Genomic DNA, 14,342 nt, shown 5'->3' with positions numbered 1-14,342 from the left:
TACTGCCAGAAATAAGTAAACAAGCTAGTAAAATGAACTAGAAAATCTTCAGATTTAAGCATCTGAAACCAGGTGTCATTTAATAGTTGACTAATGTTCGATCAAGAATCACTTAATTGTAGCAGTTCCACAGTACACTGTACAGTCTTGTACATAACTAATTGGACAGCGACAGTTTTTGTAAGTTTGCCTTACAATGGATTTTAAATGAAACAAGATGTTCTTCTTCTGTCAGCAAGGGACACTGGAAATCAGAATTGGGGGTGCTGGGAGAAAATCTAGGCTAAATAATGATGTTATATAATATGTCCACTGTAAAATAAATTCTTTTTGAATTTAGAGTAAATTACTGGGAGCTAAACTTACCAGTATTGTAGTGTCATTCTACAGTGTTACTGTACTGTTATTTTATAGTGTGCCAACTGTAACAGCTTATTACTGGGAAATGATTACAGTACTCTCATACTGTTAAATTACAGTAGGCAGCTGTAATATTAACAAAGAGTTTTGAAAACTCATATGTCTGTTTAGAATAGCGTAGGCTGAGAATACGTAAGATGACGTATATTAGCACAGTGCCTTGCATGGCACATACCGTGGTGGGCACAGTTTCACTAACTGCTAATTAGCAAAGCTAACTTTTTTGTTAGCTGATTAGCTGTTCAGCTAACTTTGAAAACCTTGAGCGGACCAATTAACTTACGCTAAATTCAGTTCCCATTACTTTTAGACCGCTAACATCTTTTTGCGGGCATAGTGAATAAAGCTTAACAGTTAAAAATATTTGTAAAGCCTGAAATCATACATTTTAGATCTTGTCTGTTATGTGTTTTGTAGCAGACAGCTATGAGAGGTGGAGCTCAATCATCTTCCAGCAGGGGAGACCTAGCTACCAAACAGAAATGAAGAGCAAAAGAAAAAAAAAGGATCATTTATTTTCACACCATACAGTTCTGCAGATGTCTTGCAGGAGACATGCACAGCAAGGCAGTTTTAACTTAAGGTTAAATTTTTAAACAAACTAATTCTGGACAAGTTATCAAAATTAACTTCACCTCTGTCATTTTTACAAAGTGAAAATATCAGCTGTATGTTTTAGTTTTAAAGTAATGCATTCATTTTGAAGGTTTGATTGTTTACAGACACACATGCCAAAAGTGGTTGGTCGGTTTATTTACATGTAAAAACCAACACACAAGTTACTGTAACGTGTGTGTGTGTGTGTTTTTACAAATCTGTATTTATAAATGTCTTTTAAATTTCTAAAAAAAAAAACACAATTTGAAAACTGAAAATTCTGTTCGTTAAGTGTGATTTCATTCAGCACGTAGCGAATGTGTGGCAATTGGTAGTCACACTCCCATCCAGTAGATGGCAGTGTTCATGGCAGTATTTTCTCACTGGTCAGCAGGTATCTTTTTCTGAGAGAAGGCTGATCTTGGACAAAAGTGCTGGCTTGTTGTTGTTTGTGATTGCCTTTGAATTTACTCAGAAGTATCAGTAGATGCCAGTGTACTGGAGTCAGTATAAAAGTTACCGGTTTAGCTTTTAGCTGTAACTTCTGATAAATTTTTTAGGGGTTAATCGGTTTAGCTTTGGAAAAGTTAATCTTTCATTTAGCGGATTAATGGTTATTGAAGTTAACTTTTTGATTAGCTGTGCCCATCACTGTGAATAAAGTTAGTGCTCTTGGCTCCAAAACAGAATATCCCAGGTTCAAAGTCAACCACGTCGTATTCTCCATGTGCAGCAGGAGCCGTGTTACATGAGTCAAATCCACATGTGGATCCCAAACCGAACCGCCTGTGGTGACCTTAAGGAAAATGGAAGACCTTCTATATATGCCCAGTAGCCTTGGTACCAGTGCTTATCTTCAAATCGTGTCAAACAGATAAGAATCTATGATTCCACTGGACGGGACACCGGTCCAGGGGAAATCATAGGACGCACAGAGATTTAATTCTTGTTATAGCCATGGTATTTTAGCAAACTGCTGACTATATGCATGTGTTGTGCCGGTGGACCACACAGAGAACTGTACACACAGATGTGTGTGTGTGTTAAACAAGCAGAATGCATTATAATTATTTACCAGTTAGCTAAAACACCAAGGATAATGTCTGAAATAGGAGATTGTTTTCTGTTTCATTTTATTTTTTAATGGACACCACATGAAGAAACTCTATTTTGACAGAGTTCATGCATAACAAAGCACAAGGTGCATGGCGCAAGTGAATGTACTCATGATCAACAGATATCAGAAAACAACACAAGCGGTCATAGCAAGAAATTATTTATGAGGTCCCATCAGGCGAGAGGCCACAAGCACTTTAAAATCTCGTTCTTTGAATGATCTTGTGTGTAATCTTCCAAAAACGTGGCACGTAAACAAGATGGTTCTGTGGATCAATTAAGAATAGGGAGTTTAAGCGGCAATGATTTTAAGCTCCGCTATGGTAGATCATCAGTGGTTGGCTCTCACTGCGGTATTGTATCACTTCCTGTTCCGGAGCACAGCAGTGTTTTGCTGTATCTGTTAGCTGTTTAATCTGCGCAGTTAGACTGATCTAGTTACCTAGATAACGATTTGTTTCACAGTGTAACCTTCACGTGCCTTAAACTAAAGCACTCCCTCTGCTGAATCACCTCTAAATTATTTATTATTTATTTAGTTATTCCTCGGCCTCCTTTAGCAGTAATGGTACTTGTAATAAGTGTAGCTTATTCGTAGCTTTGGAGGCCAGGCTGGGCAAACTGGAGACTCGGCTCCGCACCGTGGAAAATTCTACAGCTAGCCAGGCCCCTGTAGTCGGTGCGGACCAAGGTAGCTTAGCCGCCGTTAGTTTCCCTCTGGCAGATCCCGAGCAGCCGGGAAAGCAGGCCGACTGGGTGACTGTGAGGAGGAAGCATAGCCCTAAACAGAAGCCCCTTGTACACCGCCAACCCGTTCACATTTCTAACCGTTTTTCCCCACTCGACGACACACCCGCCGAGGATCAAACTCTGGTTATTGGCGACTCTGTTTTGAGAAATGTGAAGTTAGCGACACCAGCAACCATAGTCAATTGTCTTCCGGGGGCCAGAGCAGGCGACATTGAAGGAAATTTGAAACTGCTGGCTAAGGCTAAGCGTAAATTTGGCAAGATTGTAATTCACGTCGGCAGTAATGACACCCGGTTACGCCAATCGGAGGTCACTAAAATTAACATTGAATCGGTGTGTAACTTTGCAAAAACAATGTCGGACTCTGTAGTTTTCTCTGGGCCCCTCCCCAATCGAACCGGGAGTGACATGTTTAGCCGCATGTTCTCCTTGAATTGCTGGCTGTCTGAGTGGTGTCCAAAAAATGAGGTGGGCTTCATAGATAATTGGCAAAGCTTCTGGGGAAAACCTGGTCTTGTTAGGAGAGACGGCATCCATCCCACTTTGGATGGAGCAGCTCTCATTTCTAGAAATCTGGCCAATTTTCTTAAATCCTCCAAACCGTGACTATCCAGGGTTGGGACCAGGAAGCAGAGTTGTAGTCTTACACACCTCTCTGCAGCTTCTCTCCCCCTGCCATCCCCTCATTACCCCATCCCCGTAGAGACGGTGCCTGCTCCCAGACCACCGATAACCAGCAAAAATCTATTTAAGCATAAAAATTCAAAAAGAAAAAATAATATAGCACCTTCAACTGCACCACAGACTAAAACAGTTAAATGTGGTCTATTAACATTAGGTCTCTCTCTTCTAAGTCCCTGTTAGTAAATGATATAATAATTGATCAACATATTGATTTATTCTGCCTTACAGAAACCTGGTTACAGCAGGATGAATATGTTAGTTTAAATGAGTCAACACCCCCGAGTCACACTAACTGCCAGAATGCTCGTAGCACGGGCCGAGGCGGAGGATTAGCAGCAATCTTCCATTCCAGCTTATTAATTAATCAAAAACCCAGACAGAGCTTTAATTAATTTTAAAGCTTGACTCTTAGTCTTGCCCATCCAAATTGGAAGTCCCAAAAACCAGTTTTATTTGTTATTATCTATCCTCCACCTGGTCGTTACTGTGAGTTTCTCTGTGAATTTTCAGACCTTTTGTCTGACTTAGTGCTTAGCTCAGATAAGATAATTATAGTGGGCAATTTTAACATCCACACAGATGCTGAGAATAACAGCCTCAACACTGCATTTAATCTATTATTAGACTCAATTGGCTTTGCTCAAAATGTAAATGAGTCCACCCACCACTTTAATCATATCTTAGATCTTGTTCTGACTTATGGTATGGAAATTGAAGACTTAATAGTATTCCCTGAAAACTCCCTTCTGTCTGATCATTTCTTAATAACATTTACATTTACTCTGATGGACTACCCAGCAGTGGGGAATAAGTTTCATTACACTAGAGGTCTTTCAGAAAGTGCTGTAACTAGGTTTAAGGATATGATTCCTTCTTTGTGTTCTCTAATACCATATACCAACACAGTGCAGAGTAGCTACCTAAACTCTGTAAGTGAGATAGAGTATCTCGTCAATAGTTTCACATCCTCATTGAAGACAACTTTGGATGCTGTAGCTCCTCTGAAAAAGAGAGCTTTAAATCAGAAGTGCCTGACTCCGTGGTATAACTCACAAACTCGCAGCTTAAAGCAGATAACCCGTAAGTTGGAGAGGAAATGGCGTCTCACTAATTTAGAAGATCTTCACTTAGCCTGGAAAAAGAGTCTGTTGCTCTATAAAAAGCCCTCCGTAAAGCTAGGACATCTTACTACTCATCACTAATTGAAGAAAATAAGAACAACCCCAGGTTTCTTTTCAGCACTGTAGCCAGGCTGACAAAGAGTCAGAGCTCTATTGAGCCGAGTATTCCTTTAACTTTAACTAGTAATGACTTCATGACTTTCTTTGCTAATAAAATTTTAACTATTAGAGAAAAAATTACTCATAACCATCCCAAAGACGTATCGTTATCTTTGGCTGCTTTCAGTGATGCCGGTATTTGGTTAGCCTCTTTCTCTCAGATTGTTCTGTCTGAGTTATTTTCATTAGTTACTTCATCCAAACCATCAACATGTCTATTAGACCCCATTCCTACCAGGCTGCTCAAGGAAGCCCTACCATTATTTAATGCTTTGATCTTAAATATGATCAATCTATCTTTATTAGTTGGCTATGTACCACAGGCTTTTAAGGTGGCAGTAATTAAACCATTACTTAAAAAGCCATCACTTGACCCAGCTATCTTAGCTAATTATAGACCAATCTCCAACCTTCCTTTTCTCTCAAAAATTCTTGAAAGGGTAGTTGTAAAACAGCTTTTGATACTGTTGATCATACAATTTTATTACAGAGATTAGAGCATGCCATAGGTATTAAAGGCACTGCGCTGCGGTGGTTTGAATCATATTTATCTAATAGATTACAATTTGTTCATGTAAATGGGGAATCTTCTTCACAGACTAAGGTTAATTATGGAGTTCCACAAGGTTCTGTGCTAGGACCAATTTTATTCACTTTTTACATGCTTCCCTTAGGCAGTATTATTAGACGGCATTGCTTAAATTTTCATTGTTATGCAGATGATACCCAGCTTTATCTATCCATGAAGCCAGAGGACACACACCAATTAGCTAAACTGCAGGATTGTCTTACAGACATAAAGACATGGATGACCTCTAATTTCCTGTTTTTAAACTCAGATAAAACTGAAGTTATTGTACTTGGCCCCACAAATCTTAGAAACATGGTGTCTAACCAGATCCTTACTCTGGATGGCATTACCCTGACCTCTAGCAATACTGTGAGAAATCTTGGAGTCATTTTTGATCAGGATATGTCATTCAAAGCGCATATTAAACAAATATGTAAGACTGCTTTTTTGCATTTACGCAATATCTCTAAAATTAGAAAGGTCTTGTCTCAGAGTGATGCTGAAAAACTAATTCATGCATTTATTTCCTCTAGGCTGGACTATTGTAATTCATTATTATCAGGTTGTCCTAAAAGTTCCCTGAAAAGCCTTCAGTTAATTCAAAATGCTGCAGCTAGAGTACTAACGGGGACTAGAAGGAGAGAGCATATCTCACCCATATTGGCCTCTCTTCATTGGCTTCCTGTTAATTCTAGAATAGAATTTAAAATTCTTCTTCTTACTTATAAGGTTTTGAATAATCAGGTCCCATCTTATCTTAGGGTCCTCATAGTACCATATCACCCCAATAGAGCGCTTCGCTCTCAGACTGCAGGCTTACTTGTAGTTCCTAGGGTTTGTAAGAGTAGAATGGGAGGCAGAGCCTTCAGCTTTCAGGCTCCTCTCCTGTGGAACCAGCTCCCAATTCAGATCAGGGAGACAGACACCTTCTCTACTTTTAAGATTAGGCTTAAAACTTTCCTTTTTGCTAAAGCTTATAGTTAGGGCTGGATCAGGTGACCCTGAACCATCCCTTAGTTATGCTGCTATAGACTTAGACTGCTGGGGGGTTCCCATGATGCACTGAGTGTTTCTTTCTCTTTTTGCTCTGTATGCACCACTCTGCATTTAATTATTAGTGACTGATCTCTGCTCCCCTCCACAGCATGTCTTTTTCCTGGTTCTCTCCCTCAGCCCCAACCAGTCCCAGCAGAAGACTGCCCCTCCCTGAGCCTGGTTCTGCTGGAGGTTTCTTCCTGTTAAAAGGGAGTTTTTCCTTCCCACTGTCGCCAAGTGCTTGCTCACAGGGGGTTGTTTTGACCGTTGGGGTTTTTACGTAATTATTGTATGGCCTTGCCTTACAATATAAGGCGCCTTGGGGCAACTGTTTGTTGTGATTTGGCGCTCTATAAATAAAATTGATTGAATGATTGATTGATGGTGACTGGAAGTCGTCTCTATTCTTGGTGCATTAGCGTGACTACTTGCTGTAGCTAGCAACTCTACAATACCAAATGCAGGAGTTTGCCATACTCGCTATTACATGAGGTAAAGGTAGGCAGATTTTCCCATTTAAATAGGAACTTGTGTATTTTCAGTCAGTTTGCTATTTGGAATTATGTTTTTAATCACTAAGTCAGCTATAGTAGAGAAGCTTGAATCTTCGACTGGACTGGGTTGCTTGACGTGAGGACATTTCGCTTCAAATCGCAGAAGCTTCCTCAGCTAAAATTCTTGCTCTGGTGGTCTGATTTCTGTCTTGACTCTTGTAGAGAAGAATAATCAAGAAGTCACAAAAGCTGGAGTTTTAAACCTAACCAGACCCCTCCTACCGAGAGGCAGACTGCTATAGGCTAGTGACTAAACAATAGCTCTAAAAAAATGACATATGTTACAAATGCACATTTATTTGTAAAATCCAACACACGTTACAGTAATTTGTGTGTTGGTTTTTACATACAATAAATCTGCCAATCAGTCATGAGCGGAAGCTCATTTTCCCATAATACCTTTTGGCATCTGTGTGTGTGATGTCCAAACCTTCAGAATTAGTGCATTATTTTAAAATTAAAAGATATGTATTATATTTTCACTTTGTAAGAATGACAGAGTTGACATTAATCTACAACCCCTGGCAAAAATTATGGAATCACCGGCCTCGGAGGATGTTCATCCAGTTGTTTAATTTTGTAGAAAAAAAGCAGATCACAGACATGACACAAAACTAAAGTCATTTCAAATGGCAACTTTCTGGCTTTAAGCAACACTATAAGAAATCAAGAAAAAAAGATTGTGGCAGTCAGTAACGGTTACTTTTTTAGACCAAGCAGAGGAAAAAAATATGGAATCACTCAATTCTCAGGAAAAAATTATGGAATCACCCTGTAAATTTTCATCCCCAAAACTAACACCTGCATCATATCAGCTCTGCTCGTTAGTCTGCATCTAAAAAGGAGTGAACACACCTTGGAGAGCTATTGCACCAAGTGGACTAACATGAATCATGGCTCCAACACGAGAGATGTCAATTGAAACAAAGGAGAGGATTATCAAACTCTTAAAAGAGAGTAAATCATCACGCAATGTTGCAAAAGATGTTGGTTGTTCACAGTCAGCTGTGTCTAAACTCTGGACCAAATACAAACAACATGGGAAGGTTGTTAAAGGCAAACATACTGGTAGACCAAGGAAGACATAAAAGCGTCAAGACAGAAAACGTAAAGCAATATGTCTCAAAAATCGAAAAATGTACAACAAAACAAATGAGGAACGAATGGGAGGAAACTGGAGTCAATGTCTGTGACCGAACTGTAAGAAACCGCCTAAAGGAAATGGGATTTACATACAGATAAGCTAAACGAAAGGCATCATTAACACCTAAACAGAAAAAACAAGGTTACAATGGGCTAAGGAAAAGCAATTGTGGACTGTGGATGACTGGATGAAAGTCATATTCAGTGATGAATCTCGAATCTGCATTGGGCAAGGTGATGATGCTGGAACTTTTGTTTGGTGCCTTTCCAATGAGATTCATAAAGATGACTGCCTGAAGAGAACATGTAAATTTCCACACTCATTGATGATATGGGGCTGCATGTCAGGTAAAGGCACTGGGGAGATGGCTGTCATTACATCATCAATAAATGCACAAGTTTATGTTGATATTTTGGACAATTGAAAGGATGTTTGGGGATGATGAAATCATTTTTCAAGATGATAATGCATCTTGCCATAGAGCAAAAACTGCAAAAACATTCCTTGCAAAAAGACACATAGGGTCAATGTCATGGCATAGGGTCAATGTCAATGAGCAGATCTGATTTGATGCAGGTGTTTATTTGAGGGATGAAAATTTACAGGGTGATTCCATAATTTTTTCCTCAGAATTGACTGATTCCATATTTTTTTCCTCTGCTTGGTCTAAAAAAGTAACCGTTACTGACTGCCACAATCTTTTTTCTTGATTTCTTATAGTGTTTCTTAACGCCAGAAAGTTGCCATTTGAAATGACTTTAGTTTTGTGTCATGTCTGTGATCTGCTTTTTTTCTACAAAATTAAACAACTGAATGAACATCATCCGAGGCCGGTGAGTCCATAATTTTTGCCAGGGGTTGTAGATAAACTATCCAGATAAATGTGGATGATAACCCAAAACCACAAATCAAAATTACTTTGCTTCTCATGACTTCTACCTCACATTTAGACCACTGTATGTTCAATATAAATGACTCTTCACTACAGCAGTGAGTAAGGCGCACAAAGACAGAGACAGTGACAAAGACAGTGTTTAAACTCAAAACTGGCTTGTCAGTAGCTGAGAGTGCACTGGAGACTGGTTAGCAGTTAGCTTTTGCTTCCACTAATTTTTTTTTGTGGTTTATCGGGTTACCATAAAAACGTTAATTTTTCAGTTAGCAGATTAGCGGTTATTGAAGCTAAATTTTTGGTTAGCTGTGCCCACCACTGTTCAGTACTGCAGTAGTTAACACGTTTGAAAGACCAAATACTGGACACTAGGTAGAGTTGTGGAAACCAGCAAGATTATAGCAGTAAACTGCCTTGAAATTTTGAGTTTCACAAACTTTTTTGTTTGTAAAGATGGAATTATTGTTTCTTTAAATTCCACATTAAGTGCAAAGCTGCTGTTGTCCTTCTTTATGCTTCCAACAGAGACACAAACAGTTAGCATACATGTGTCAGATGCTCCTGAAATTCACATTTACAGTGTAGCAGCACCTCCTTTGTGCCACAGGCAGAGACTCTGGAAAGGTCATATCTCACACTGAGTAAATTAATGAATGAAGGATATATATATGTATATATACATATATATATATATATATATATATACATATATATATATATATATATGGGCCTGGTGGCTGGGCCATGAGAGGTCATTAAAAAATAAATGTATATTTTATTTGATTTTCAAAATTGAAAATCAAAAACAAAATTTGTGTGTATGTATATGTGTGTGTGTGTGTGTGTGTGTGTGTGTATATATATATATATATATATATATATATATATATACACACACACACACAAAAGAAATTGATTTTCAATTTTGAAAATCAAATAAAAATTTTCCCCATTTATTTTTAATGACCTCTCATGGCCCAGCCACAGTACTTTCATATCCCACCAGCAGGCCCACACTTTGGGAATCACTGGCCAACACAATGCAAGCACATCTTGAATGTTTCTTTTCAGCTCCACTGAGGTTTTCTTTTTCATTCCATAGAGGCGGTACGAAGATTGGAGACAGAGGCCTTATTGCAGGAGACAAGAGCCAGCTGTGTCAGGTACTGTACGCTGCACTGACCACAGTGTCTTATCTGTTCCTCATATTGCTGCTCAGCCAAGGATGTAGTCTGTTTCTGGATTTAAAAGCCCTTCATACGAGGTAGAGGCAGCAGTTTGGTGCTTGGTTGTAATCGCTGTGCTGGAATCTAGCCAGGTGAGATTGGAAGTACCGAATAAAGGTTATTGTTGCGTCTGAGGTCCACTGTTTCAATCTTGCAGTTTAATGAAACTGAGGTTTTAATACCGTGGCATCTGATTCACCCTGTTTGCCATCAAAATCACTTCCGAAATTAACTGCTGCATAGAACTATAATATCTGGTGCACCAACTTGGGTAAGCCCCTTTCTTTCTCAAGACTATTTAGCCAAGCAATAATGTAAAGTAACCTATTTTACACAGAGTTTAACACACTGTGAAATTTATGGCAGATGATTCAAAATGAAAAGACAGAGAGAGTGAGAGAACACACGTCTGGAACACAAAACATAGAGTATAGAGTAGTCTGTAAAGCTATAGTGTTTATGATTTACTGTCTTCTAGTGGTGAGTTTGCAGATTGCATTATGTCGCCACAGGTCACAGTTTTGTTTCTCTTTTCCGTTTTCTCTTCTTTGGTGAAGGGGATTTACAGTACGCTCCCTTCCTTTCTCTTGTGATAAGTATGATCCCACATTTCACAAAACTGAGGGTTCTCAAACTTGTAAGTCTGAACTATCAACATTGTATTTGGGAGCAACCGCTGATTCCTCTTAATTTTTTCTTAAGTCTTTTTGCCACGTTGCAAAATACGAAAGATGAAGTATTTCTCTTTTTGGGCTGCTGGATCAACATGGTAGTGGGGAATGGTGGTGTCCAAATAGCTATGAAGAGCTCATTTAAACACAATAAAATGTTCTATTTTTAATAAACACCTCTACATCCAACACACTGTAGCTTTAACCCGTTTATGCCCAGATTTTGTTTTTTTTTTATATATGAGTAGAAAAAGTTGCATGAGTACCTTTGAGATTTTTTTTTTATTTATTGTGAGAAGAAAATGACAGTGATACTCTTCGGCAACAATTGTTGCCAGTGGGGCAAAACGGGTTAACGTTGTGCTGTCTTTTGAAATTCTTATCTTTTGTCAACACTTTGTATTACTTCTTAATTTTGGTTATTGTTGTTACCTTATCAGCTGTTTACATTTTTTAATGTACTTTGATTTTGCAAGCAGATCAACACCCCCCCCCCCCCCCCACCCCCATTTAAAACCATATTTGAACTGTGTTGTTGCCTGTTTTTATGATGTGGCTTTGCCAATTTGGTTCTTTTAGAGGTGTTTCTTTGGATGTTTATTGATATTAATTTTTTTTTATCTATTTGCCATTGAAAGCTAGTGGTTAGCACTGTTGCTTCCCATATTGGTCTTTCTGGGTGGAGTTTGCCTGTTCTCCCCATGTTTGCATGGACTCCCTCCAGGTTCTCCGGCTTCCACCAAAGACATTCAGCTTAGATGAATTGGTAACGTTAAACTGAGTGTGTGTGTGTGTGTGTGTGGCAGTATTTCTCTGTCTATATGTGGCCCTGCAACAGACTGACATCCTGTCCAAGGTGTACACCAACTCTTGCCCTATGCCTGCTGGAATACGTAACCCTTGATTAGAGCAAGCAGGTATAGGAAATTAATGAGTACCATTGAAAATGGATGGTCATCCTGTCAAAGATAAAAGATCTTTCAGACGCCATTGTGCAGTGGACAATCCCTCAGTGGTGGGCACAGTTCCATGAATCCGATAACCGCTAATTAGCTGAGCTAACTTTTTTGGTAGCAAATTAGCTTTTCAGCTAACGTCAAAAACCATCAACAGACCAATTAACTTCCGGTAAATTTAGTTATGCTAACTTCGTCTGCTAACTTAGTCTGCTAACTTTGTCTGCTAACATTTTTTGCTGGCATAGCTCATAACCCTAAAATCATACATGTTGGTTCCTGTCTGCTACGTATTTTGCAGTACATGGCAGTGTTCTATGCATTTTGACCCATCTACTGGATGACAGTGTGAATAGCGCCTGCCCAAACATACAGCCATTGAGCTGAATCACACTTAATAAATACTGTAGAATTTTCAGTTTTGCAAATGCCTTTTTTTACAAATGAAAAAAATGACATATGTTACAAATGCACATTTATTTGTAAAAACCAACACACGTTACAGTAATTTGTGTGTTGGTTTTTACATACAATAAATCTGCCAATCAGTCATGAGCGGAAGCTCATTTTCCCATAATACCTTTTGGCATCTGTGTGTGTGATGTCCAAACCTTCAGAATTAGTGCATTATTTTAAAATTAAAAGATGTGTTATATTTTCACTTTGTAAGAATGACAGAGTTGACATTAATCTAGATAAACTATCCAGATAAATGTGGATGATAACCCAAAACCACAAATCAAAATTACTTTGCTTCTCATGACTTCTACCTCACATTTAGACCACTGTATGTTCAATATAAATGACTCTTCACTACAGCAGTGAGTAAGGCGCACAAAGACAGAGACAGTGACAAAGACAGTGTTTAAACTCAAAACTGGCTTGTCAGTAGCTGAGAGTGCACTGGAGACTGGTTAGCAGTTAGCTGTAGCGTCCGCTAATTTTTTTTTGTGGTTTATCGGGTTACCATAAAAACGTTAACTTTTCAGTTAGCGGATTAGCGGTTATCGAAGCTAAATTTTTGGTTAGCTGTGCCCACCACTGTTCAGTACTGCAGTAGTTAACACCTTTGAAAGACCAAATACTGGACACTAGGTAGAGTTGTGGAAACCATCAAGATTATAGCAGTAAACTGCCTTGAAATTTTGAGTTTTACAAACGTTTTTGCTTGTAAAGATGGAATTATTGTTTCTTTAAATTCCACATTAAGTGCAAAGCTGCTGTTGTCCTTCTTTATGCTTCCAACAGAGACACAAACAGTTAGCATACATGTGTCAGATGCTCCTGAAATTCACATTTACAGTGTAGCAGCACCTCCTTCGCGCCACAGGCAGAGACTCTGGAAAGGTCATATCTCACACTGAGTAAATGAAGGAAATTACAGACTTTCATTTCACCTCACCAACCTGTTCAGCGCTGAGCAATAGTGGTTCGCTCCCACTCACCTAATCACCACTCAGCATGCCACATTAATGCATGATTTACGTTTCCAAACTGCATAACTTTTTCCATTTGTTCTCTAAAATATATTTTAACATGATTTAACATAAGAGCAGCAGTTCTGCAGAGGAAGACATCCTTCCAGCTGCACACAGCCGCTTTAGATGTGGCAGAGTTTCATTTATTTCAATTGGTTTAAAAGTTCTGCACACTTTTGTGCAACAAACATCCTGAACACCAGTGGCCTCATTTATAAATAATGTGCACACACACAAAAAAACAACACAAAACATGTATTTCTCACAAATAAACTGGTATTTTTAAATTAAGCATTGGCAAAACTCTTGACTCTTGCAAGTCAAGCCAGGTCTGGTAGCATTTGCTTGTTTCACCACATCCGTGACACAGTGGATATGCTTTGGTTCCTGGATGCCAACTGCCCGTGTAGGCACCCAGACGTCCCCGCTTCTCAAAAGTAACCATAGCCAAGTGATGTGTAGGCACCTCCTTGGTCTTCTCCAGCCATTGGAGTCCTCAACACTGAGGCACCTACAGTAGTGTTCAGAATAATAGTAGTGCTATGTGACTAAAAAAATTAATCCAGGTTTTGAGTATATTTCTTATTGTTACATGGGAAACAAGGTACCAGTAGATTCAGTAGATTCTCACAAATCCAACAAGACAGCATTCATGATATGCACACTCTTAAGGCTATGAAATTGGGCTATTAGTAAAAAAAAGTAGAAAAGGCGGTGTTCACAATAATAGTAGTGTGGCATTCAGTCAGTGAGTTCATCAATTTTGTGAACAAACAGGTGTGAATCAGGTGTCCCTTATTTATATTAAGGATGAAGCCAGCACCTGTTGAACATGCTTTTCTCTTTGAAAGCCTGAGGAAAATGGGACGTTCAAGACATTGTTCAGAAGAACAGCGTAGTTTGATTAAAAAGTTGATTGGAGAGGGGGAAACTTATACGCAGGTGCAAAAAATTATAGGCTGTTCATC

The 14,342-nt window shown here is 38.9% G+C and overlaps 1 protein-coding gene across 1 annotated transcript in view; it reads left to right on the top strand.

Moving 5' to 3' along the window:
- The first annotated feature begins 10,144 nt into the window (after window positions 1-10,144).
- LOC117515783 (beta-1,3-galactosyltransferase 1-like) overlaps window positions 10,145-14,342 on the top strand; it is a 181,295-nt gene continuing 177,097 nt past the window's right edge. Inside the window, exon 1 of the mRNA XM_034176512.1 lies at window positions 10,145-10,206. The gene's annotated coding sequence lies outside the window, so the exon portion shown is untranslated. The remainder of the gene's footprint in view (window positions 10,207-14,342) is intronic.

Source organism: Thalassophryne amazonica, chromosome 1, assembly GCF_902500255.1.
Source record: "Thalassophryne amazonica chromosome 1, fThaAma1.1, whole genome shotgun sequence".
Taxonomy (NCBI): Eukaryota; Metazoa; Chordata; class Actinopteri; order Batrachoidiformes; family Batrachoididae; genus Thalassophryne; species Thalassophryne amazonica.
Note: the sequence above shows the minus strand (reverse complement) of the source record. Positions and strands in the feature narration are given on the sequence as shown.